Here is a 26921-nt window from a genome sequence, read left to right on the forward strand (position 1 = left end):
CTAGCCTAGCTCCTGTCCTGACAGAGTACTGAGGTTAAGAATGTGACTTTTCTCTCTCCCTAGCAGATGCTTATAGTCTCTGGGTAGGTTTGCTGTTGAGTGGTTACACACACACATGAGATCCTCCTTCGACAGAATAATTTTGGTTTATTTATTTTATTTTACAGCTTCTTTCTCCCCAATTTCGTGATTTCGATCTTGTCTCATCGTTGCAACTCCACAACGGGCTCGGGAGAGGTGAAGGTCGAGTCATGCTTCCTCCGAAACATGACCTGCCAAACCTCGCTCCTTAACACCCGCCGGCTTGACCCGGAAGCCAGCTGCACCAATGTGTCGGAGGAAACACCATTCAACTGACGACAGAAGTCAGCCTGCAGGCGCCCGGCCCGCCACACAGAATCACTAGAGCACGATGAACCAAGTAAAGCCCCCCCCCTGGCCAAACACTCCCATAACCCGGATGACGCTGGGCCAATTGAGCGCCGCCCTATGGGACTCCCGGTCATGGTTGGTTGTGACACAGCCTGGGATCGAACCTGGGTCTGTAGTGACACCTCAAGCACTGCAATGCAGTACCTTAGACGGCTGAGCCACTCGGGAGGCCTCAACAGAATAATTTCATATGCCCTCTTATCCATTCTGCGCTCCTCTCCTCTTTTGAAAGAAACCATTTTTCCCTCGCTCCTCCTTATTGAGTCAATGGCATGTTCCACGTAACTGCAATTGAAAGAACAATAAATTATTGTAGCCAGAGTGGGTGGTAATTGAAAAAAATGTGTTAACTGCTCTTGCTCTGTTCTGTGTAAACTGGTTTTGTGATCAGATTATGTTAATGGTATTGTTTTTTTTTTGGGGGGGGGGGACCACAGACCATTATGATCAAAGCTTATGGAAGGTGTTTCAGTGGTATGAGATATGAATGGTGATTTATTTGTCCATGTTCTTAATCTCTCATCTCACTACTTTGAACCACAACATAATTTGGCTCACGACCAGAATGTTTTAATAAGCTTTGAATTAAGTCCAATGTAAAACTGTAGAATAAAATCAAATTTAGTTACTGTAATTCCACTATATGTTTGAATCCCAAACGGCAATTTCCTGTGCTGAGTGTACTAAACATTAGGAACACCTGCTCTTTCCATGACAGACTGACCAAGTGAATCCAGATAAAAGCTGACGTATTGAGGCTGTTCTGAGGGCAAAAGGGGTGATGCAACTCAATATTAGGAAGGTGTTCCTAATGTTTTGTACACTCAGTGTACAGGCTATGTATATATTTTAATACATCTCAAGTTTTCATTTGACGCATCATTCTATCCTTCACTTGTTTTGTAACAATTATAAATACTTTGGCAACTTTTTAGTTGTAGTCCCCTTCGTTCTGATGTTATCTGCAGCCATGGTCCGACAGATGCTTAGGCTATGTTTAGCTGAGATCTTTAGATGTAAAAGTGTCTAACGATACACTTTGGCTGGTCTATTTATTTCAATTTACTTTAAACCTATTGGACTCGCTACCTATTCAAAAAGTAGGTTCCCTTCGCACATTCCAGCATCCAAACAGTGCACTGTGCATCCCCCAACTTTCTTTCAATTGGCGTGGTTGAAACTTCTCTCCGTAGAAATCATCTGAATGAGATATGTAGCCGATGTATCTGATGCTAACTGGACAAAAAGAGTCTGACATACCATACTATTTTTGAACAGACAGCATCAGATACCTGGGCTGCACATACTGAGACAGAGAGGCCTTGTTTCCTTCGCTCAGATGCTTTATCTGGCAGAGATTGATGTGTATTTCTGTTGGCATGCGTCTCGGTCCAATAAATGATCAATATCTAAATATTTTATTTGTACAGGCAAGGAGGTACGGTAAGGCCCACCCATAACTCCAGCCCTGCCAAACCCTAGCCAAAGCCATATGAACTGACCGAGAGAGAGACCATATGAACTGACAGAGAGAGACCATATGAACTGACAGAGAGAGACCATATGAACTGACAGAGAGAGACCATATGAACTGACGAGAGGAGAGACCATATGAACTGACAGAGAGAGAGACCATATGAACTGACAGAGAGAGACCATATGAACTGACAGAGAGAGAGACCATATGAACTGACAGAGAGAGACCATATGAACTGACAGAGAGAGAGAGACCATATGAACTGACAGAGAGAGAGAGACCATATGAACTGACAGAGAGAGACCATATGAACTGACAGAGAGAGACCATATGAACTGACAGAGAGAGAGAAAGACCATATGGTCTTGAAAGAGGGATCGTCGTCCAGAAGGTTATACTTTTGACTCATCTGTCCATAGAACATTCTTACAAGTATCTTTATTAACATCCAGGAGCTTTTTGGATGAGATATCTGGTGAAAGAACCTGCACATCACTATAAGCAGGTGTCATGACTAGGAGGTGAGTCTGTGACCTAGTAGTCATGGCTAGGAGGTGAGTCTGTGACCTAGTAGTCATGGCTAGGAGGTGTTGTGGCAGAGGGAATGTTGTGTTTTGTTTTGGTGGCCCTGTAAAGCGGTTGTTATGGACTTTTTAATTGAACCCAACAATTCTAATTTAGCCTTTTCTATAACACCTTTCTATTCATACGCGACCTCCTCAAACCTGTTTCAAATAGGCTTAGACTACTGATGGAGTTAATGGCTGTTAAATCCAACTTTAAGTGGTTTTTCACAGTTGGAGCCTTTTTTGTTTTTATTATTAGCTCCTCCCTCACAAGATGTACAACTACACAACGTTCCTCACCTTGTCATCCAAGAAATCCCATGAATGAAAGTGCTTTAATTGTTTTTAATGTATTTGCAGCATTGTTTTTAATGTATTTGCAGCGTTGTTTTTAATGTATTTGCAGCATTGTTTTTAATGTATTTTCAGCATTGATGAAATCCCCCTGCCTACTGACGCAGCCATGGATAGTTTTGTTCCTCAATAGCTGTCTAAGGGTGTTGTGTTTTAAAAAGAATTCTGCTGGTTATTAGTAATGCAAGTGCTTTTCTGACTGTCCCATGGACTTGGTAATTGCAGACCTTGTCTCCCAACCTGTCTCCCTGCCTGTCTCCCCTGCTTGCCTGCCTGCCTGAGTAGAAGCCATTTTGGGAAATGTGAGCAAACGTGTGATGGAGATAGCTGCAGTATGCAAGAGGCATTAGTCAGAGAAATCCCTTATCTCAGAACTCGAGATGTGCTTTGAGCTTTGAGTGTCCCTAATGGCACCCTACGGTCCTTGGTCAAAAGTAGTGCCCTACTACCCTTTAGGCCCTGGTCAAAAGTAGTGCCCTACTACCCTACGGTCCCTGGTCAAAAGTAGTGCACTATATAGGGCATTACGGTGCCATTTAGGAAGCAGTTTGGATTTGCTCAGCGTCTCAACCGGCCTGACGTTCAAATCAGCAGCCCTTTGTTTTCCCTAACTCGTTTTGTATTTATTTTTTTACCAAGAATCTGTTGTGATGTTTTCGCTCCAGCCTAGACTACATAATTGTTATAATGTAGCCATGGGAAGAAAAATTGATGTTTTCTACCGGCTCTACCACTGTACCAAATACATTATTGGACATGTTACTAACCACTGACCATAAGCGTCATGCTACAAAATGCTGTTACTATCATGCTTGTTATCACCAGGCAGGTTGTTATTATCAGGCAGGTTGTTATTATCAGGCAGGTTGTTATTATCAGGCAGGTTGTTATTATCAGGCAGGTTGTTATTATCAGGCTTGTTTTCATCAGGCAGGTTGTTATTATCAGGCAGGTTGTTATTATCAGGCAGGTTGTTATTATCAGGCAGGTTGTTATTATCAGGCAGGTTGTTATTATCAGGCAGGTTGTTATTATCACTTTTTAATTTGGGCTTCTAACTAGTGATTTCCTGACCCTAATGTAGAGTCTCGTACAGGGTCTTTTCAATCTCAAAAGATTTCTCCCTCTGTCACCATGCAAGTCTGTAGTAGGCTTATAGCAGATCTTCCTCCACTGCCGTAACACTATCACAATGATCTGCATCTCATCCTCTTCTATGGCGGCCATTGATTGAGATGTGCAATCTGTTGAGTCACTTGGCTTGGCCATTATCATAGATAATGATTCACTGAGCTCTAAGCTCCTGGACCCACTGATAGTGCGTGGTCGGTAGGTACTCGGAGGAGAGAACATTCATACACCACCGGTTCTATTTCAGAACCCTCTCAACTTGTCACTCAGTGATGGCATCATGTGATGCTGGTGATGTGACGGTCCGAAGTGACGTCAGCTGCACCTCGACTGCTAGGGAGAGAGTGATACTGAAAATGTCTTGGAAAAACGAGATCCAAACACGATGGTCCATGAAGATGGATGAATCGAAGTTGTCCTTGCTTGTTGTTGGTGTAGAATCCATCAAAAGAACCAGGATGTTGAACTGAACAAAACTGCACTTTTTCTCTCCATGGCCCCAGCTGGTACCCCCCCTGTACAGTAAGGGGAAAAAAGTATTTGATCCCCTGCTGATTTTGTATGTTTGCCCACTGACAAAGAAATGATCAGTCTATAATTTTAATGGTAGGTTTATTTGAACAGTGAGAGACAGAATAACAAGAAAAAAATCCAGAAAAAAACGCATGTCAAAAATGTTATAAATTTATTTGCATTTTAATGAGGGAAATAAGTATTTGACCCCTCTGAAAAACATGACTTAGTACTTGGTGGCAAAACCCTTGTTGGCAATCACAGAGGTCAGACGTTTCTTGTAGTTGGCCACCAGGTTTGCACACATCTCCGGAGGGATTTTGTCCCACTCCTCTTTGCATATCTTCTCCAAGTCATTAAGGTTTCGAGGCTGATGTTTGGCAACTCGAACCTTCAGCTCCCTCCACAGATTTTCTATGGGATTAAGGTCTGGAGACTGGCTAGGCCACTCCAGGACCTTAATGTGCTTCTTCTTGAGCCACTCCTTTGTTGCCTTGGCCGTGTGTTTTGGGTCATTGTCTTGCTGGAATACCCATCCACGACCCAGGGGGGAAGGAGGTTCTCACCCAAGATTTGACGGTACATGGGCCCCGTCCATCGTCCCTTTGATGCGGTGAAGTTGTCCTGTGCCCTTAGCAGAAAAACACCCCCAAAGCATAATGTTTCCACCTCCATGTTTGACGGTGGGGATGGTGTTCTTGGGGTCATAGGCAGAATTCCTCCTCTTCCAAACACGGCGAGTTGAGTTGATGCCAAAGAGCTCCATTTTGGTCTCATCTGACCACAACACTTTCACCCAGTTGTCCTCTGAATCATTCAGATGTTCATTGGCAAACTTCAGACGGGCATGTATATGTGCTTTCTTGAGCAGGGGGACCTTATGGGCGCTGCAGGATTTCAGTCCTTCACGGCGTAGTGTCTTACCAATTGTTTTCTTGGTGACTATGGTCCCAGCTGCCTTGCGATCATTGACAAGATCCTCCAGTGTAGTTGTGGGCTGATTCCTCACCGTTCTCATGATCATTGCAACTCCACGAGGTGAGATCTTGCATGGAGCCCCAGGCCGAGGGAGATTGACAGTTCTTTTATGTTTCTTCCATTTGCGAATAATCGCACCAACTGTTGTCCCTTCTCACCAAGCTGCTTGGCGATGGTCTTGTAGCCCATTCCAGCCTTGTATAGGTCTACAATCTTGTCCCTGTCATCCTTGGAGAGCTCTATGGTCTTGGCCATGGTGGAGAGTTTGGAATCTGATTGATTGATTGCTTCTGTGGACAGGTGTCTTTTATACAGGTAATAAACTGAGATTAGGAGCACTCCCTTTAAGAGTGTGCTTCTAATCTCAGCATGTTACCTGTATAAATGACACATGGGAGCCAGAAATCTTTCTGATGGAGAGGGGGTCAAATACTTACTTCCCTCATTAAAATGCAAATCATTTTATAACATTTTTGACATGCGTTTTTCTGGATTTTTTGTTGTTGTTATTCTGTCTCTCACTGTTCAAATAAACCTACCATTAAAATTATAGACTGATAATTTCTTTGTCAGTGGGCAAACGTACAAAATCAGCAGGGGATCAAATACTTTTTTCCCTCACTGTACGTCCAAAGTTCACACAAGCAGCAGAGGAAACAGATGGGATTAGAGAAAGACCTGTCCTGGTCATGGTTCTGCACTGCAGGCTGGAGGGACTGGGAAGGCCTCAGTTTTTAATCTAGAGCAAACCTCTTGTTGATGGTTACAGTGCAGCGTCTGGTTGAGGGTTACAGTGCAGCGTCTGGTTGGGGGCTACGGTGCAGCGTCTGGTTGGGGGCTACGGTGCAGCGTCTGGTTGGGGGCTACGGTGCAGCGTCTGGTTGGGGGCTACGGTGCAGCGTCTGGTTGGGGGTTACGGTGCAGCGTCTGGTTGAGGGCTACAGTGCAGCGTCTGGTTGAGGGTTACAGTGCAGCGTCTGGTTGAGGGCTACAGTGCAGCGTCTGGTTGAGGGTTACAGTGCAGCGTCTTGCTTCTGTCATGTTTTAACCTTGTATGGTTTTCAACTCCTGGTCCTGGAGGATCCCTGGTTGTGCTGTGGACATCTTTGTTCCAGCCCAACACTAAAATAACTGAATTTACTAGTGAAGTGCTTGTTGATTAGGCCTAGATGATAACAACTAACCTAGTATAGGTTAGTTGCAGAACTAGTAAGTCATTTGGCTCTGTTCTAATCAGGCTTTGTAACTGTGCGTTTGTCACAATGGGAGCCATCTATCAAGAAGACACAATGACCGACAGGAAGATCGACCGACTGCGATGTGAAACGACTTGTACGTTTTTAGAGAGAATAACTTTTGCTTTAATGTTGACGTTCGGTTGCCAAGTTACTGCCTCGTTTTTTAAATGGATTCATTACTTGAACTGCAATTGGCAGTTACTTTGTATTGCACTGTCAGTTGGAGTTCTGTTCCAAACTGAATGCCCCACTGAGCGGCATGCTGCAGACCCAACTGATATTCCTGTTCCTTTGTCTCTCTGGTGATCCAGCTGGTTGGGAAGAGCTGAATAGGAAGCATGAAGGATCTACACAAGTGGGCACAACTATAGTGTATTCAGAACCCCTCACTACTTCCACATTTTGTTACGTTACAGCCTTATTCTAAAAATGGATTAAGTTGTTCTACACACAATACCCCATAATGACAAAGAAAAAACAGGTTTTTAGAAATGTTTGCAAAAAATAATAAATAAATACTTAAATATCACATTTACATAAGTATTCTGAACCTTTACTCAGTACTTTGTTGAAGCACCTTTGGCAGCGATTACAGCCTCGAGTCTTCTTGGGTATGACGCTACAAACTTGGCACACCTGTATTTGGGGAGTTTCTCCCATTCTTCTCTGCAGATCCTCTCAAGCTCTGTCAGGTTGGATGGGGAGCATCGCTGCACAGCTATTTTCAGGTCTCTCCAGAGATGTTCGATCGGGTTCAAGTCCGGGCTCTTGCTGGACGCTCAAGGACATTCAGAGACTTGTCTCAAGGCCACTCCTGCTTTGTCTTGGCTGTCTTCGTTGTTTTGTTTGAAGGTGAACCTTCGCCCCAGTCCGAGGTCCTGAGTGCTCTGGAGAAGGTTTTCATTAAGGATATCTCTGTACTTTGCTCTGTTCATCTTTCCCTCCTGACTATTCTCACAGTCCCTGCCCCCACAGCATGATGCTGCCACCACCACGCTTCACTGTAGGGATGGTACCAGGTTTCCTCCAGACGTGACACTTGGCATTCAGGCCACAGAGTTCAATCTTGGTTTCATCAGACCAGAGAATCTTGTTTCTTATGGTCTGAGAGTCTTTAGCTGTCTTTTGGCAAACTCCAAGCAGGCTGTCATGTGCCTTTTACTGAGCAGTGGCTGCCGCCTGGCCACTCTACCATAAAGGCCTGATTGTTGGTGTGCTGCAGAGATGGTTGTCCTTCTGGAAGGTTCTCCCATCTCCACAGAGGAACTCTGGAGATCTGTCAGAGTGACCATCGGGTTTTTGGTCAACTCCCTGACCAAGGCCCTTCTCCCCCGATTGCTCAGTTTGGCTAGGCGGCCAGCTCTAGGAAGAGTGTTGGTGGTTCCATACTTCCATTTAAGAATGATGGAGGCCACTGTGTTCTTGGGGACCTTCAATGCTGCAGAAATCAATCAAGTTGTAGACACATCTCAAGGAGGATCAATGGAAACAGGACGCACCTGAGCTGAATTTCGAGTCTCGTAGCAAAGGGTCTGAATACTTATGGAAATGAGGTATTTCAGTAATTGTTTTATTTTATACATTTGCAAAAATGTCAACCTGTTCGCTTTGTCATTTTGGGATATTGTCTGTTGATTGATGAGGGAAAAAAGTAGTTCAAACCATTTTAGAATAAGGTTGTAAGGTAACAAAATGTGGAAAAAGTGAAGGGGTCTGAATACTTTCTGAATGCGCTGTATCTCATCCAATAACAAATTGGTATCTTATTACAGTGCTACTTTGAAAATAGTTCATCGTTTTTTGTAAAGGAAGAGACCACCAATTCTCAGTTGACCCAAACCAACAGCCAATAAAATATTTGTAAGGCTTTGTATGTCCTTGTGAGGCCCGGTAGGTCATTTGGGGTCAAGACTATTTCTTTAGCAGAGTCAAGAGATTTATTGTGGTTTTAACACCATTCCTGCAAAGTCAGTCTCAGAGAATAATCTCCACCAGATTGCCCTTTAATCAGAAACAGTTCAGATGGATCACTGATTTCTAAATAAGTTCCCAGTCTGCCAGGCCAGGGTTGGGCTGTAAGCCTGCCCTCCTTTTTGATTCCTGATTTGGTGATAACGGCAGTAGCTCTTGGCTGACCTCCTCGACACACTTCCTGCTTTACGTCCACTCAGCGGTTACGTCCCAAATATCACCCTATTCCCTATCTAGTGCACTATTATGGTGCTTCTGTAGGGAATAGGGTGCCATTTGGGACACAGTCACAGTGCCAGAGGAGAAAACGCAGACTTTGAGGAATTACTCACTGCGATCACTCCATGATGGTCCTGAGTGAGAGAGGGTTGACTAGACGCTATGCTGGTGTGTTTTAAAAGAAAATAAACGTTGTTAATTTGATTAAACTTTTAGTACTCTAGGACACGTATGTATGGTGTTCAATAGCTGCCTGTTTGTTAGAGAGAGAACTTTGACTACTCTAGCTTGTAAGATGGATATCCCAGTTAAGGCAGCTATTAACGTTTCCGATCCCAGGAAAAATGATCTGACCTCAGACTTCTGCCTTGCAGGTGTCTGACTGCAGCAGACAGCAGGAGGTGGAAGATGTTTCTGTGTAAAAAGACCTAAACGTCTCCATTTACACTCCAGATGATAGCAACAGATGATGGCAGGTAGGTAGAACCTAGTAGCTTAACTTGAAATGGCAGGAGATGGACCCTCTAATACATAACACATAAGGGGAAGCTTTGTTGGCTTGAAACTTCACTATTCCCTAGCAAACACAGTTGATTTAATCAAATTGCATTCTAAACTCAAGATCATGATTAGGTGATTGGAGTCAGGTGTGTTAGCTGGGGCTGGGACAAAACTGTGACACCGATCAGGCCCTCGAGGACTGGAGTTGCCCACCCCTGATCTAATTCATAACAAATAAGTGTAGCTTTGTTGGCTTGAGACTTCACTATTGGAGGTTAGGGTTGTACGGTATCCACATTTTCATGCCGTCATACCGTTGCTGTACTAGACCAGGGTATACAGTATTACCGGAAGTGTAAAACAATTTAGGCAACAGGGATCTTGATCCAGGAGGGCGGGGTTGAATGTCTCTGCTGTGACCATGAAGCTTGATCTTACATTTACATTTACATTTAAGTCATTTAGCAGACGCTCTTATCCAGAGCGACTTACAAATTGGTGCATTCACCTTATAATATCCAGTGGAACAACCACTTTACAATAGTGCATCTAAATCTTTTAAGGGGGGGGTTAGAAGGATTACTTTATCCTATCCCAGGTATTCCTTGGAAGAGGTGGGGTTTCAGGTGTCTCCGGCAGGTTAGCAAACCAGATGCATAGCTGGAGCCCAGAGCTGGATATCATGTATTTGACACACATTAGATTTCTGATAGTTACACCACTGACTATATTAGAAGTATATCACACAACCCAGCATGCACCAAAAGGTGGGGATGTCCCCCCAAACAAAATACAATTTTAAACGGTATTTAAAATCATACCGTCGATATTTCGAAATACCCCAGTAAACGGTATATCAGCCAAGGTTATTAGAGGTGTGCGTTCACCAGCCCTGCCCTAGGAGTGTAAGAAAGCAGGTCAGTTCATGGTCTGGGCCAATGGGCCACCAGCAGGGCAGGCTCTGGAATGGTCTGGGCCAATGGGCCACCAGCAGGGCAGGCTCTGGAATGGTCTGTGCCAATGGGCCACCAGCAGGTCAGGCTCTGGAATGGTCTGGGCCACCAGCAGGGCAGGCTCTGGAATGGTCTGGGCCAATGGGCCACCAGCAGGGCAGGCTCTGGAATGGTCTGGGCCAATGGGCCACCAGCAGGGCAGGCTCTGGAATAGTCTGGGCCAATGGGCCACCAGCAGGGCAGGCTCTGGAATGGTCTGGGCCAATGGGCCACCAGCAGGGCAGGCTCTGGAATGGTCTGGGCCAATGGGCCACCAGCAGGTCAGGCTCTGGAATGGTCTGGGCCACCAGCAGGGCAGGCTCTGGAATGGTCTGGGCCAATGGGCCACCAGCAGGGCAGGCTCTGGAATGGTCTGGGCCAATGGGCCACCAGCAGGGCAGGCTCTGGAATGGTCTGGGCCAATGGGCCACCAGCAGGGCAGGCTCTGGAATGGTCTGGGCCAATGGGCCACCAGGAGGGCAGGCTCTGGAATGGTCTGGGCCAATGGGCCACCAGCAGGGCAGGCTCTGGAATGGTCTGGGCCAATGGGTCACCAACAGGGCAGGCTCTGGAATGCGTGAATGTGTGAGAAAGATAGAGATGACCTCACCTGGTTCAACTACAGCAAAGCTCAACTAGGAAGAGGAAGAACAATAGAATCTGCATTTCCCACCACCCACCGGGAAGGTGTGTGTGTGTGTGTGTGTGTGTGCCTCTCAGATTAGTGACTCTTGGAGAAACATTTACTCAGGGCCTGAATGAGTTAATGATTATTTGAACAGACAGGATTGTGTGTGTGTGGGGAGCGTCTTGGGTAAGCACATTTGTGTGTGTGTGTGTGTGTGTGTGTGTGTGTGTGTAGGGCTGTGGCGGTCATGAAATTTTGTCAGCCGGTGATTGTCAAACAAATAGCTGCCGGCCTCATGGTAATTGACCGTTAATTAACATGAACACATTTAGCATATCCTGGCTTCTACACATAGTCTAACAAGCCACCTTTTGGAACATCTAAATTATTAAAAAGTCTAATAAATCCATGTAATATGATGTGGCTTTGCCATATGGCTGTGGGAAACACCAGGGTTCGTTTAGAGAGAATAACCTTTAAGTTGTCCTTATCTGGCTATGGCTGTGGGCTACAATAGGTCATTTAGCAGATGAAGTATGCTTAGAATTCCATGGGATTATTTTATATTATTTTATAGTATGAAGAATAGAATTCAACATAGGTGAATAAAATGGAAAGGATATTTTCTCCAAACGATTTGAGGGAGTGCGCACATGCGGCTATTCTGTGGTTAACTTCTTTGGGATGGGGGCGGTATTTTGACGTCCGGATGAAAAGCCTGCCCAAAGTAAACTGCCTGCTACTCAGGCCCAGAAGTTAGGATATGCATATAATTGGTGGATTTGGATAGAAAACACTCTAAAGTTTCTAAAACTGTTAAAATAATGTCTGTGAGTATAACAGAACTGAAATGGCAGGTGAAACCCCGAGGACAAACCATCCATCCCCCCCAAAAAAGAGATCATCCTACCACTGATTTCAATGGCTGGCACTTTTATAATAGGGTGAAATCGTGCCCGATTGCAGTTCCTAGGGCTTCCACTAGATATCAACAGTCTTCAGAAAGAGTTTCAGGCTGGTTTTTGGAAAAATGAGCCAGAAATTGTAGTTTTTCTAGGTGGCTCCCATTTTGGCTGTAGTGTTTCTAAAAGTGTGAATGAGAGCGCGTTCTTTGGTATTTTATCGTTTATTTGAGAATTAGGGTACCTAAGGTTTGATTATAAACATTGATTGACTTGTTTGGATAAGTTTACTGGTAACGTTTGGGATTCATTTTGTATGCATTTTGAGGGAGGGAAACCGAGTGGATTATTAACTGAAGCGCACCAGCTAAACTGAGTTTTTATGGATATAAAAAAGGACTTTATCGAACAAAAGGACCATTTGTAATGTAACTGGGACCTTTTGGAGTGCCAACAGAAGATCTTCAAAGGTAAGGCATATATTATATCGCTATTTCTGACTTTCGTGTCGCAACTCCCTGGTTGAAAATGATTTGTTATGCATTTGTGTGCTGGGCGCTGTCCTCAGATAATTGCATGGTTTGCTTTCACCATAAAGCCTTTTTGAAATCTGACACGGCGGCTGGATTAACAACAAGTTAAGCTTTATTTTGATATATTGCACTTGTGACTTCATGAAAGTTAAATATTTATAGTAATTTAATTTGAATTTGGCGCCCTGCAATTTCACCGGAAGTTTTCGAAATGGACGCTAGCGTCCCACTAATCCGCATGAAGTTAACAAAGAAACCGATACTCCTATATGCTTAATTTAGAATTATTAATGCACCTTTTTTTTAAAGGGGTGGATCAGCTTTAATATTGCGGATAGATTGTTGATTCCATTGATGTGATTGTATAATTTCCAATCCCCCATTATATTTTTTGGTAAATATACAACACCTTAGCCAAATGCATTTAAACTCAGTTTTTCACAATTCAGGACATTTAATCCTAGTAAAAATTCCCTGTTTTAGGTCAGTTAGGATCACCACTTTGTTTTAAGAATGTGAAATGTTAGAATAATAGTAGAGTGATTTATTTCAGCTTTCATCACATTCCCAGTGGGTCATAAGTTTACATACACTCAATTAGTATTTGGTAGCATTGCCTTTAAATTGTTTAACCTCTCTAGGCTAGGCGGGACGAATTCGTCCCACCTACGTAACAGCCACGGCTATCCTGTGGCGCGATTTTCAAAACCTTAAAAATCCTATTACTTCAATTTCTCAAACATATGACTATTTTACAGCCATTTAAAGATAAGACTCTCGTTAATCTAACCACACTGTCCGATTTCAAAAAGGCTTTACAACGAAAGCAAAACATTAGATTATGTCAGCAGAGTACCAAGCCAGAAATAATCAGACACCCATTTTTCAAGCCAGCATATAATGTCACCAAAACCCAGAAGACAGATAAATGCAGCACTCACCTTTGATGATCTTCATCAGATGACAACCCTAGGACATTATGTTATACAATACATGCATGTTTTGTTCAATCAAGTTCATATTTATATCAAAAACCAGCTTTTTACATTAGCATGTGACGTTCAGAACTAGCATACCCCCCGCAAACTTCCGGGGAATTCGCTAACATTTTACTAAATTACTCACGATAAACGTTCACAAAAAGCATAACAATTATTTTAAGAATTATAGATACAGACCTCTATGCACTCGATATGTCCGATTTTAAAATAGCTTTTTGGTGAAAGCACATTTTGCAATATTCTAAGTACATAGCCCAGGCATCACGGGCTCGCTATTTAGACACCCGGCAAGTTTAGCACTCACCATAATCATATTTACTATTATAAAAATTTCATTACCTTTTGTTGTCTTCGTCAGAATACACACCCAGGACAGCTACTTCAATAACAAATGTTGGTTTGGTCCAAAATAATCCATCGTTATATCCGAATAGCGGCGTTTTGTTCGTGCGTTCCAGACACTATCCGAAATAGTAAAGAAGTGTCACGCGCTTGGCGCAATTCGTGACAATAAAATTCTAAGTATTCCATGACCGTACTTCGAAGCATGTCAACCGCTGTTTAAAATCAATTTTTACGACATTTTTCTCGTAGAAAAGCGATAATATTCCGACAGGGAATCTCCTTTTCGGCAAACAGAGGAAAAAATCCCAAAGGCGGGGGCGGTCGGGGTCACGCGCATAAGCTAGTGTCTCTTGATGGGCCACTTGAGAAAGGCGATAATGTGTTTCAGCCTGGGGCTGGAATGACGACATTCTGTTTTTTCCCGGGCTCTGAGCGCCTATGGACGACGTGGGAAGTGTCACGTTAGAGCAGAGATCCTTAGTAAATGATAGAGATGGAAAAGAAGTTCAACAAATGGTCAGACAGGCCACTTCCTGTAAAGGAATCTCTCAGGTTTTGACCTGCCATTTGAGTTCTGTTATACTCACAGACACCATTCAAACAGTTTTAGAAAATTTAGGGTGTTTTCTATCCATATGTAATAAGTATATGCATATTCTAGTTACTGAGTAGGAGTGGTAACCAGATTAAATCGGGTATGTTTTTTATCCAGCCGTGTCAATGCTGCCCCCTAGCCCTAACAGGTTAACTTGGGTCAAATGTTTTGGGTAGCCTTCCACAAGCTTCCCACAATAAGTTGGGTGACTTTTGGCCCATTCCTCCTTACAGAGCTGGTGTAACTGAGTCAGGTTTGTAGGCCTCCTTGCTCACACACACTTTTTCAGTTCTGCCCACAAATTTTGTATAGGATTGGGGTCAGAGCTTTGTGATGGCCACTCCAATATCTTGACTTTGTTGTCCTTAAGCCATTTTGCCACAACTTTGTCCACTTTGTCCATTGTCCATTTGGAAGACCCATTTGTGACCAAGCTTTAACTTCCTGACTGATGTCTAGAGATGTTGCTTCAATATATCCGCATAATTTCCCTCCCTCATGATGCCATCTATTTTGTGAAGTACCGGTACACACTACCAAGTGTGCTATTTTTCAGATGTTGCCCTACTGGAGTTACACAGTAATATTTTTATTTTATTATTTATTTCACCTTTATTTCACCAGGTAGGCTAGTTGAGAACAAGTTCTCATTTACAACTGTGACCTGGCCAAGATAAAGCAAAGCAGTGTGACACAGACAACAACACAGAGTTACACATGGAATAAACAAGCCAATAACACAATAAAACAAGTCAATGACACAGTATAAAAAAAGAAAGTCTATATACAGTGTGTGCAAAAGGCATGAGGAGGTAGGCAATAAATAGGCCATAGTAGCGAAGAATTACAATTTAGCAGATTAACACTGGAGTGATAAATGAGCAGATGATGATGTGCAAGTAGAGATACCGGTGTGCAAAAGAGCAGAAAAGTAAATAAAAACAATATGGAGATGAGGTAGGTAGGATTGGGTGGGCTATTTACAGATGGACTATGTACAGCTGCAGCGATCGGTTAGCTGCTTAGATAGCTGATGTTTAAAGTTGGTGAGGGTAATATGTCTCCAGCTTCAGCGATTTTTGCAATTCGTTCCAGTCACTGGCAGCAGAGAACTGGAAGGAAAGGGGGCCAAAAGAGGTGTTGGCTTTGGCTTTACCTGCTGGAACATGTGCTACGGGTGGGTGTTGTTATCGTGACCAGTGAACTGAGATAAGGCGGAGCTTTACCTAGCATAGACTTATAGATGACCTGGAACTAATAGCGTGTCACAAGAATTTCTATCGCAATGTTCTAACTGAACTAGTTTAACCTCTCTAGGGTACGTGGGACGAAATCGTCCCACACTATTCAACAGCCAGTGACAAATCAGAGCGCCAAATTTAAAACCACAAAATGTCATAATTCAAAGTTCTCAAACATAGGACTATTTTACACCATTTGAAAGATAACTCTCGTTAATCTAACCACGTTGTCCGATTTCAAAAAGGCTTTACAGCGAAAGCAAATCATTAGATTATGTCAGGAGAGTACCCTGCCAAAAATAATCACACAGCCTTTTTCAAAGCAAGCATATATGTCACAAAAACCAAAACCACAGCTAAATGCAGCACTAACCTTTGATGATCTTCATCAGATGACACTCCTAGGACATTGTTATACAATACATGCATGTGTTGTTCAATCAAGTTCATATTTATATCAAAAACCAGCTTTTTACATTAGCATGTGATGTTCAGAACTTACATACCCACCGCAAACTTCCGGTGAATTTACTAAATTACTCACGATTAACGTTCACAAAATACATCATTATTTTAAGAATTATAGTTACAGAACTCCTTTATGCAATCGCGGTGTCAGATTTTAAAATAGCTTTTCGGGAGAAAGCACATTTTGCAATATTCTGAGTAGCTAGCCCGGCCATCACGGCTAGCTAATTTGACACCCACCAAGTTTGGCCCTCACTAAACTCAGATTTACTATAAGAAAAATTGGATTACCTTTGCTGTTCTCGTCAGAATGCACTCCCAGGACTTCTACTTAAACAACAAATGTTGTTTTGGTTCCAAATAATACATAGTTATATTGAAATAGCTCCATTTTGTTTGTGCGTTCAGGTCACAATCCTAAGGGTGACGCGCGAGCGCATTTCGTGACAAAAAATGTCAAAATATTCCATTACCGTACTTCGAAGCATGTCAAACGCTGTTTAAAATCAATTTTTATGCGATTTTTCTCGTGAAATAGCGATAATATTCCAACCGGGCGACGTTGTATTCATTCAAAGACTGAAAGAACAAAATAGAGTAGTCTCGTACACGCGCATCTCCAGTGTCACTGTCCCCAGGCAGGCCAGTAACAAACAGAGCTGCTGTACTTAGCCCAGAGAGTGCAGACATCTCATTACACTTTCTGGCGCCTTCTGAGAGCCAATGGAAGCCTTAGAAAATGTCACGTTACAGCACAGATGTTGTATTTTCGATAGAGAGTCTACAGAAGGACAATAAATTGTCAGACAGGGCACTTCCTGTATGGAATCTTCTCAGGTTTTGGCCTGCCATATGAGTTCTGTTATACTCACAGACACCATTCAAACAGTTTTAGAAACTTTAGAATGTTTTCTATCCAAATCTACTAATTATATGCATATTCTCATTTCTGGGCAAGAGTAGTAACCAGTTTAAATCGGGTACGTTTTTTTATCTGGCCTTGCAAATACTGCCCCCTAGCCCCAACAGGTTAATATCTCTGTCTGAATCCTGAAGGTTGTAAATCTCTAGTTCAAAGAAACAGACAGTCTCAGCATACAATTGATCAGTTCTTTATTCAGAGAGCTCTGCCCTCAAGTTCAGAGGCCATCTTTTATACATACACATCAGTCGAGAACCCCACCCCGCTTAATGCGGGCTGTATTGTTCCACTGTACACATACATTGTTTATCATATTCTGGAACATGTTTCATAATTTTCTGCAAGCCTAACAGTTTCTCCACTCCATGAGTGGGGACAGAATATCCTGTAAGGGACACAATGTTCTAATTCTATCCTGCCTACGCAGCACACATTATCAACTTATAGTCTTATGTGTCTGATGGATTTCACACACAGTGATACAGTTTCAGGTTGAAATATCTTAGAAGAATTTATATGTTTAAAGTAATGACTTTCAATCCACCCTTTGACTAAATATTACACACACACAAGATAAATGTATTTACAATACTGGTTTCTCAATGTCAGGGGTTAGTTCTATCACTACTTCCAGTTATTGCTCTTCATTTTCAAAATATTCACTATAACCTTCACACGTCAGAACTAAGGAAAGTTTTATCCAATTGCAGATCATCAGGATCGAATTGGTCATCATCGTCCACCAGTCCTGGAGGCATGTATTCTTCATTCCATTGGTCTGAGTTAGGAATTGGTCCATACCTCACCATCTGCTGGGTCACAGCATTCTCCAACGCCTTGTTCACCAAGCCTCGGACACAAGGAATAAAACAACAACCACATAATACGAGCATACCCATACAAGCAATAGCAGCCCCCAAGATGGTAGCTACCATGGTTTTCCATTTGCCAAACATTTCATCAAACCACCCTGTCACAGATGTATTGGAACGAGGGTACCCAACATGAACTCGCGCGCCAGAGTCTAATCGGCCATCACCGTTCCATGGCTCTTGTTCGGTCAGATCTCCCTCCAGAAGACTCAAAACACTTTGTAAAGGCTGGTGACATCTAATGGAAGCAATTGGAAGTGCCAAAATATTCCTAAACCCCTGTGTTTTTCAATGGGATAGGTTTAAAGTCAATACAACACATCAGGTATCCACTTCCTGTCAGAAAATGTCTCAGGGTTTTGCCTGCCAAATGAGTTCTGTTATACTCACAGACACCATTCAAACAGTTTTGGAAACTTTAGAGTGTTTTCTATCCATATATAATAAGTATATGCATATTCTAGTTACTGGGTAGGATTAGTAACCAGATTAAATCGGGTACATTTTTTTTATCCAGACGTGCAAATGCTGCCCCCTAGACCCAACAGGTTAACCTGTTATGGCTAGGGGGCAGTATTTTCACGGCTGGATAAAAAACGTACCCGATTTAATCTGATTATTACTCCTGCCCAGAAACTAGAATATGCATATAATTATTAGCTTTGGATAGAAAACACTCCACAGTTTCTAAAACTGTTTGAATGGTGTCTGTGAGTATAACAGAACTCATTTGGCAGGCCAAAACCTGAGAGGATTCTGTACAGGAAGTACCCTGTCTGACCATTTCTTGGCCTTCTTTGTCATCTCTATCCATTACAAAGGATCTCTGCTGTTACGTGACACTTCCTACGGCTCCAATGGGCTCTCAGAGCCCGGGAAAAAGCTGAATGACGTAATTCAAAGCCCTGGCTGAAACACATTATCGCCTTTGTCAAGTGGCCGATCAGGGGACAGTGGGCTTAGGCGCGTGCACTGGCCGCCCCCGTCTTTCTTTTTTCCCCTCTATTTACCGAAACGCAGATTCCCGGTCTGAATATTATCGCTTTTTTACGAGAAAAATGGCATAAAAATTGATTTTAAACAGCGGTTGACATGCTTCGAAGTACGGTAATGAAATATTTAGAAATCTTTTGTCACAAAATGCGCCATGCGCGCGACCCTTATTTACCATTCGGATAGTGTCTAGAACGCACGAACAAAACGCCGCTGTTGGACATAACTATGGATTATTTTGGACCAAACCAACATTTGTTATGTGAAGTAGAAGTCCTGGGAGTGCATTCTGACGAAGAACATCAAAGGTAATCTAACTTTTCTATTAGTAAATCTGATTTTGATGAGTGCTAAACTTGCTGGGTGTCTAAATAGCTAGCCCTGTGATGCCGGGCTATCTACTGAGAATATTGTAAAATGTGCTTTCACCGAAAAGCTATTTTAAAATCGGACATATCGAGTGCATAGAGGAGTTCTGTATCTATAATTCTTAAAAGAATTGTTATGTTTTTTGTGAACGTTTATCGTGAGTAATTTAGTAAATTCACCGGAGGTTTGCGGGGGGTATGCTAGTTCTGAACGTCACATGCAAATGTAAAAAAGCTGTTTTTTGATATAAATATGAACTTGATTGAACAAAACATGCATGCATTGTATAACATAATGTCCTAGGGTTGTCATCTGATGAAGATCATCAAAGGTTAGTGCTGCATTTAGCTGTGGTTTTGTTTTTTGTGACATTATATGCTAGCTTGAAAAATGGGTAGTCTGATTATTTCTGGCTGGGTACTCTGCTGACATAATCTAATGTTTTGCTTTCGCTGTAAAGCCTTTTTGAAATCGGACAGTGTGGTTAGATTAACGAGAGTCTTGTCTTTAAAATGCTGTAAAATAGTCATATGTTTGAAAAATTGAAGTTTTCGGATTTTAGAGGAATTTGTATTTCGCGCCACGCCCATCATTGGATATTGGAGCAGGTGTTCCGCTAGCGGAACATCTAGATGTAAGAGGTTAACCCCTGAGTTCTCAGCCCATTCTTCACTTAGAGCGGTCAACCCTGCCAGAGCTTTTGTTACCGTCCCATCCGGTGCTGTATTATTCGGGATGAAGGTACAACAATAGATAGTTGCTGGTAAACATTTTTTTTAAAGTAGTTAGTTATACCATAGGCCACAAAGTGTTTCCTAACCTGCTCTACCATCCCCTGTTGACACATGGCTCTGCCCATGTGTCAATATTGCTGCATATCTAAACAGTGACTTTGGTAAGATTGGTAAATTATCCTTATGTCAGACATTATCTTGTTGGATTGCCCCTTTCTTTTTCCATATGTTCAATTCTTTCAGGAGTGTTCGTTCTTGGCTATCCTGTAACAATTCTCTGTCAATTGTCCTATCTTCTTTAAGATTTATCTGTGCTGCTTTGTATGGTTTTAAAGCTGCTTCCTTTGCTTCCTCATCGCCCTTCCGGTTTCCTTGACTGACACTATCTGTTCCTTTAGTATTGGCCTCACACTTGCAGATGGCTATTCTCTTGTGTAACAATACTGCCTCTAATAGGTCTAAAATCTATTTGGCACGTATAATTGGTTTTCCCTGACGTGGTTACCATGCCTCAATTCTTCCATTGTGCTTCGAAAATTAAAAAAAAAAAAGAAAAAAAAAGAAGAAATATATATATATATATATATATATATATATATATATATATATATATATATATATATATATATATTTCTTCTTTTTTTTTCTTTTTTTTTTTTAATTTTCGAAGCACAATGGAAGAATTGAGGCATGGTAACCACGTCGGGAAAACCAATTATACCTGCCAAATTGATTTTAGACCTATTAGAGGCAGTATTGTTATATATAGTATTAAATATATAGTCTTAAATGCATAGTATTAAGTCTGTATAGATAGTAACCTTTTTATCCTTTCCTATTTCGCAGGCTCTGGTCAACACTACTATCTCGGCCTGCTGTACCGAATCATTTCTAGGCAGTGGTTTAGCATCTAACACCTTAATTTCTGAAACCACTGCATATCCAGTCGCATTTGTACCATCTGGATTTTTTCATAAAGAATCATCCACAAACATGGTAATTTCTCCGTCTGGCAGAGACAAGTCCGTCAGATCGGATCTAAATAATACCACCTTCTCAGTTACTTCAATACAATTTGTGTGGTTCCCCATCACTCTCGATGGGCAACAAAGTTGCTGGATTTAGGGTAGTGCATCTCTCGATTGTAACGTTCAGTTGTCCTAACAGAAATATCTCACTAAAAACAATATAAACATTTTTTATTCAAATAATAATAATAAAACTAAAGCGAATGCTAAACACAGCATATATTTTATCTGTACTAATGAAATGTCTCCTTCGGGAGTCCACTGTATTTTATCTAACAATAACATGGTTTAATCTTAAATCAGTCCCATCAATAATTTAATCTATGTTGCATAGTGTGGGATCCATTATCTACAGTAATTTGCCATCCCTAAGAACTGCAACATATTAATTTTAACGCTTATAAAATCACTGTTTTTATATCTCTATCTATTTCCCTGCCCTGTTGGCTTAAAATATGTCCTAAATGCTTAAGTATACCATAATTAAAACGTATTCTTGCTAACTTTATAATCTTATTCAAAAAAATAAATAATAATACTATAATGTCAATTTTACAGCCTTGTTGTGTTAAATTTCACACAAAAATATCATCTACATACAACAACAGCTAACTACCTAAGGGAGAATATAACTTGGCTAGGTTACTAAACATTACTTAAGCAAAAATAGTGGGACTTTCAAAATAACCTTATAACAATCTCTTATAAACCCACCTTCGCCCCAAAATTATAAATCCAAACCACCCTAACTATCTGGGTGAACTAAAATGAAGAAAAACTCATTTACCAAATTAATCACAGAGAAATATCTACTATCTAATTTTACCAAATTTAGGAGAGTACTAGAATCAGGGACGCCAGAAACTCTTAAAATAATACTTCTGTTTACTCCTTATAAGTCCATCCCTCTAAGGGTGGAGCCTTTCGTACTGAAAACATGGACAAGTTAGAAAAAAAACATTCTCTTCCAATAATAACATCATTATCCATTATTTAATTAAACATAGGTATAATTCCTGCTATTACTTCTGGTTTCAATAAGTACTTCCTTCAATAAGGTCAATAAAATAATTTAGGAGTAACAGTTACAGGTATTACTTTTTTTATTAAATCCCACATCTGCCACTCCTTTTAACCATCACATCTCCGGTATCCCTGTATTTAGCTTGAAACTTTCGGTCAGTCCATCCATATCCCTCGTGAACCCTTCTACTCCAGTTTTTGGATGGACTATTCCTTCCACTGCTAGACTTTCTGGGCTCAGGGGAATGGGGGAGTCTAACCTTTTCCTGTCTCCTCTCTGTCTCTCGTTGCCTCGGTCTCTCGTTGCCTCGGTCTCTCGTTGTCTCTCGTTGTCTCTCGTTGTCTCTCGTTGTCTCTCGTTGTCTCTCGTTGTCTCTCGTTGTCTCTCGGCTCTCGTGCTCTCGTTGTCTCTCGGCTCTCGTGCCTCGGCCCGTGTCTCTCGGCTCTCGTGCCCGGTCTCGCTGTCTCTCGCTCGGTCGCGTGTCGCTGTCTCTCGCTCTGTGTCGCTGCCTCGCTCGGTCGCTGTCTCTCGCTCTGTGTCTCTGTCTCTCGCTCGGTCGCTGCCTCGCTCGTGTCGCTGCTCTCGCTCGGCTCGTCCTCGCTCGTGCTCTCTCTCGCTCGTGTCTCTCTCGCTCGTGCTCTCTCTCGCTCGTGTCTCTCTCTCGCTCGGCCCTCTCGCTCGGCTCTCTCTCGCTCTGTCTCTCTCTCGCTCTGTCTCTCTCTCGCTCTGTCTCTCTCTCGCTCTGTCTCTCTCTCGTCGCCTCTGTCTCTCTCTCGCTCTCGCTCTCTCGGTCTCGCTCTGCCCCTCTCTTTGTCTCTCTCTCTCTCTCTCTCTCTCTCTCTCTCTCTCTCTGTCTCTCTCTCTCTGTCTCTCTCTCTTTGCCTCTGTCTCTCTCTTTCGTTGCCCCTCTCTCTCTCTCGTTGCTCTCTCTGCTCTCTCTCTCTCTCGTTGCCCTCTCTTCTGCTCTCTCTCTCTCTCTCTCTCTCTGTCTGTCCCCTCTCTCTCTCTTCTCTCTCTCTCTCTCTCTCTTTCTCATTGTCTCTCTCTTTCTGCTCTCACTCTCTCTTGTTCTCTCTCTCTGCTCTCCTCCTGGCCCCCCTCCTCCTCCTACTGCTCCCAACCCATCAAGGTCACCTTCGGGCTCAGCATAGGGCGGGGGAGCCCTTCTCCGTCTGTCTACTACCACTTTGTCATCCTGGTTATCTACCCAAGTCTGATCAGCTATGACTGGGTATAATCTTTCCCCTTCCCCGAGATGGACTTTCTACGGGGGCTGTGGGAACTGTCTCTTTTCCTTATCACTTTCCTCTTCTTTCTTTACACTTATCTTTTTCTTATATTTTCCTTCTACTCTTTTCCTGGCTTCAGATAACCACACCCTGGCTGTTTCTAACCCTTCCACTTGTTTCCTTATATTATCTCCACAGTTTACATGCATCAGTTTAATCATAGATTCGAGTTTGTCTACGTCTAGACAACCTACAAAACCATGCTTCTTTCTCCATTTTGGACCATAATATACATTCCTCTTATTTTTAGATTCCATATATCTCTCGTCCCCGGTTAATTCCGGGACCTCCTTTGAGGATTTGCCACCCATGATATCCTCTGGCAATTAAAATGATCTCATACGGGATGGGGTCTATCTGTTCTATGACATTCACCTCAGCACGTCCTTTTAATAATCCTAATCCTATTATTCTTTCTTAGTGGGATTTCCTTCTGCTAAATATTATTAAATGTATTTTTACACTCGTATAATTTTAACAAGTTTATCCCCCCTGGAATTTCCTTCTGCTAAATATTATTAAATGTATTTCTACACTCGTATAATTTTAACAAGTTTATCCCCCTTGTATATTTTTAACAGTCCCGGACTATTTCAATACAGGGTAGTTTCTTTTGGTAATGCCCTCAACTACCACAAATAATTTCGGACCCGTCCTTAGATTTAAATCTTTTCCTGTCACCTGGTAATTAAATCTTCCTCACAAGGTTAAACATTTATGTGAGTATGATTTACCCCAAACTGTTGAATAAAGACTACTGACCTTATTCTTGTAGCTGAGATTTAATGTTGGTTGGATCTCGTCACCGTTCCTGTCATTCCCAGCTCGCCACCGGCCTGTAACGAATGTTAGAGGGCATGTCTTTGTCAATACGGATATTTCATCCGCCGGTATCGGTGTCCCCTGGAATGACAGAAACAGGTATTGAGATCCGGCTCGAAGGACCAAGTTGTCACGAGAATTTCTATCTCAATGTTCTAACTGAACTATTTGATAACTCTATCTGTATCCTGGAGGTTGTACTCCAGGTTTTAATTAACAGACAGAATCTCAGCATACAAATGATCAGTTCTTTATTCAGAGAGCTCTGCCCACTCAAGTTCAGAGCCCATCTTTTATACACACACATCAGTCGAGAACCCCACTCCGCTTTAGGCGGGCTGTATTGTTCCACTGTACACATACATTGTTTATATATTCTGCAACATGTTTCATCATTTTCTGCAAGCCTAACAGTTTCTCCGCTCCATGGGTGGGGACAGAATGTCCTGTAAGGAACACAATGTTCTAATTCTATCCTGCGTACGCTGCACACATTATCAACTTATAGTCTAATGGATTTCACACACAGTGATACAGTTTCAGGGTGAAGTATCTTAGTCATTACTTTAAACATATACATTCTTCTATCATAGCGTGACTGCTATTAGCTTCATGACTTATATACTATGGAATGCCGTTTGGGTCTTTGCGTGTCAAAAAAGATACAGTAGCACTGTCAAAGCTGTACAAAAAAAGTCTGCAAACATCGGCCACAAGCAATCTGTTTACAATACCGTGTTGGTAATAAAGCATAATTTGTTCGACCGCAACTTCTGGGGTTGCTAGCTTTAGCTTGGTAGCTAGCTTTAGCTTGGTACCTAGCTAGCACCAATACAACCAGCCTGAAAACAATGACCAGTAGAACCTGCAGTCATTTTCATTATTCTTAGCAATGATTTAGGAATCCTTGTGAGTAAGTATTAGCTAGGTTGCCACTTGTTGTCGCCTATTGAAATTGAACTTCAGTTCATGAAAATAAATAGCTAGCCAGCTACTTAACCCTGTTGCTCAAAGCTAACGTTATAAGCAGCTAGCTAGCTTCATCTGGCTAGTGAGGCTCGACCGGGTTATGTTTTGTGAAGCTAGCCACAATAAGGATTAGGCACAATAGTGGAGTTTGTGGTCTGCCTTCGAAATGAAAGTATGTCATTGGCATTGATGCAAATGAATACAAAAAGAATTATTCCATACTTTTATTTTGAAGGCTAACCCGAAAGTCCACTATTGTGGCTAATCCTTCCTTAATCAAATAAGAACTGTCTTTATAAATTAGGGTTATTTTAGATGATGACACCTAACTATATAGAAACAGATTGTCGTTTTGCTTTTTTGGGGAAGAACATTGTTTGGATCCATGAGCTAGCTAGCTTTTTTTTATGACCAGCATTGTAGGTGTGCGAGACAACTTTACCAGCATCATAGCATATGTGTCGATGAATCGTTGTGACATGAAATACGAGTGATAGTTTAACCTCTTGGGGCTAGGTGGGACGCTAGCGTGCCACCTGTGGTGCACTCCATCAACAGCAGGTGCATTTCAAGAGCGGCAAATTTGAATCCAAATAAATGTCAAAATTCAAATTTTTCAAAAATACAACTATGTTACACCATTTGAAAGATAAACATCTCCTTAATCTAACCACGTTTTACGATTTCAAAAAGGTTTTACGGCGAAAGCATAAATTTAGAGTATGTTAGGACAGTACATTTACAAGAGTTGTGTGTAATGTTTTGTCAAGTCAAAGACAGGGTCACCAAAACCATAAAACCAGCTAAAATGATACACTAACCTTTTACAATCTCCATCAGATGACACTCCTAGGACATTATGTTAGACAATGCATGCATTTTTAGTTCTATCAAGTTCATATTTATATACAAAAACAGCGTTTTACTATGGCATTGATGTTGAGGAAATCGTTTCCCTCCAATAACCGGCAGTCAAGTCAGCGTCACAAATTAAATAATTAAAATTAGAAAACATTGGTAAAATATTATATTGTCATTTAAAGAATTATAGATTTACATCTTTTGAACGCAATCAACTTGCCAGATTTAAAAATAACCTTACTGGGAAATCACACTTTGCAATAATCTGAGCACTGTGCCCAGAAAAATACGCGTTGCGATACAGACTAGACGTCATGTTGGGGAGATCTAAAATCGAAAATACTATGTAAATAATCCATTACCTTTGATTCTCTTCATCAGATGTCACTTCCAGGTATCACAGGTCCATAACGAATGTAGTTTTGTTCAAAAAAGCTCATCATTTATGTCCAAAAATCTCCGTCTCGTTAGCACATGATGTAAGCCAGCCGGACTTCTCGTCATGAACGAGGGGAAAAAATATATTTCCGTTCGTTCAAACATGTCAAACGTTGTATAGCATAAATCATTAGGGCCTTTTTTAACCAGAACATGAATAATATTCAAGGTGGACGAATGCATTCTCTTTTAAAACGTTTTGGAACGAGGGTACCCAACATGAAGTAGCGCGCCAGGTGTCTAATGGGACATCACCGTTCCATGGCTCTTGTTCGGTCAGATCTCCCTCCAGAAGACTCAAAACACTTTGTAAAGGCTGGTGACATCTAGTGGAAGCAATAGGAAGTGCCAAAATATTCCTAAACCCCTGTGTTTTTCAATGGGATAGGTTTAAAGTCAATACAACACATCAGGTATCCACTTCCTGTCAGAAAATGTCTCAGGGTTTTGCCTGCCAAATGAGTTCTGTTATACTCACAGACACCATTCAAACAGTTTTGGAAACTTTAGAGTGT

The 26921-nt window shown here is 41.9% G+C and overlaps 1 protein-coding gene across 1 annotated transcript in view; it reads left to right on the top strand.

Annotated features, from left to right (window-relative positions):
- Nucleotides 1-26921, top strand: part of LOC106608153 (signal-induced proliferation-associated 1-like protein 1) — a 216148-nt gene that overhangs the window by 19161 nt on the left and 170066 nt on the right. The window contains 1 exon segment of the mRNA XM_082977057.1: nucleotides 9254-9355. The gene's annotated coding sequence lies outside the window, so the exon portion shown is untranslated.

Source organism: Salmo salar, chromosome 06 (assembly GCF_965601325.2).
Source record: "Salmo salar chromosome 06, fSalSal1, whole genome shotgun sequence".
Taxonomy (NCBI): domain Eukaryota; kingdom Metazoa; phylum Chordata; class Actinopteri; order Salmoniformes; family Salmonidae; genus Salmo; species Salmo salar.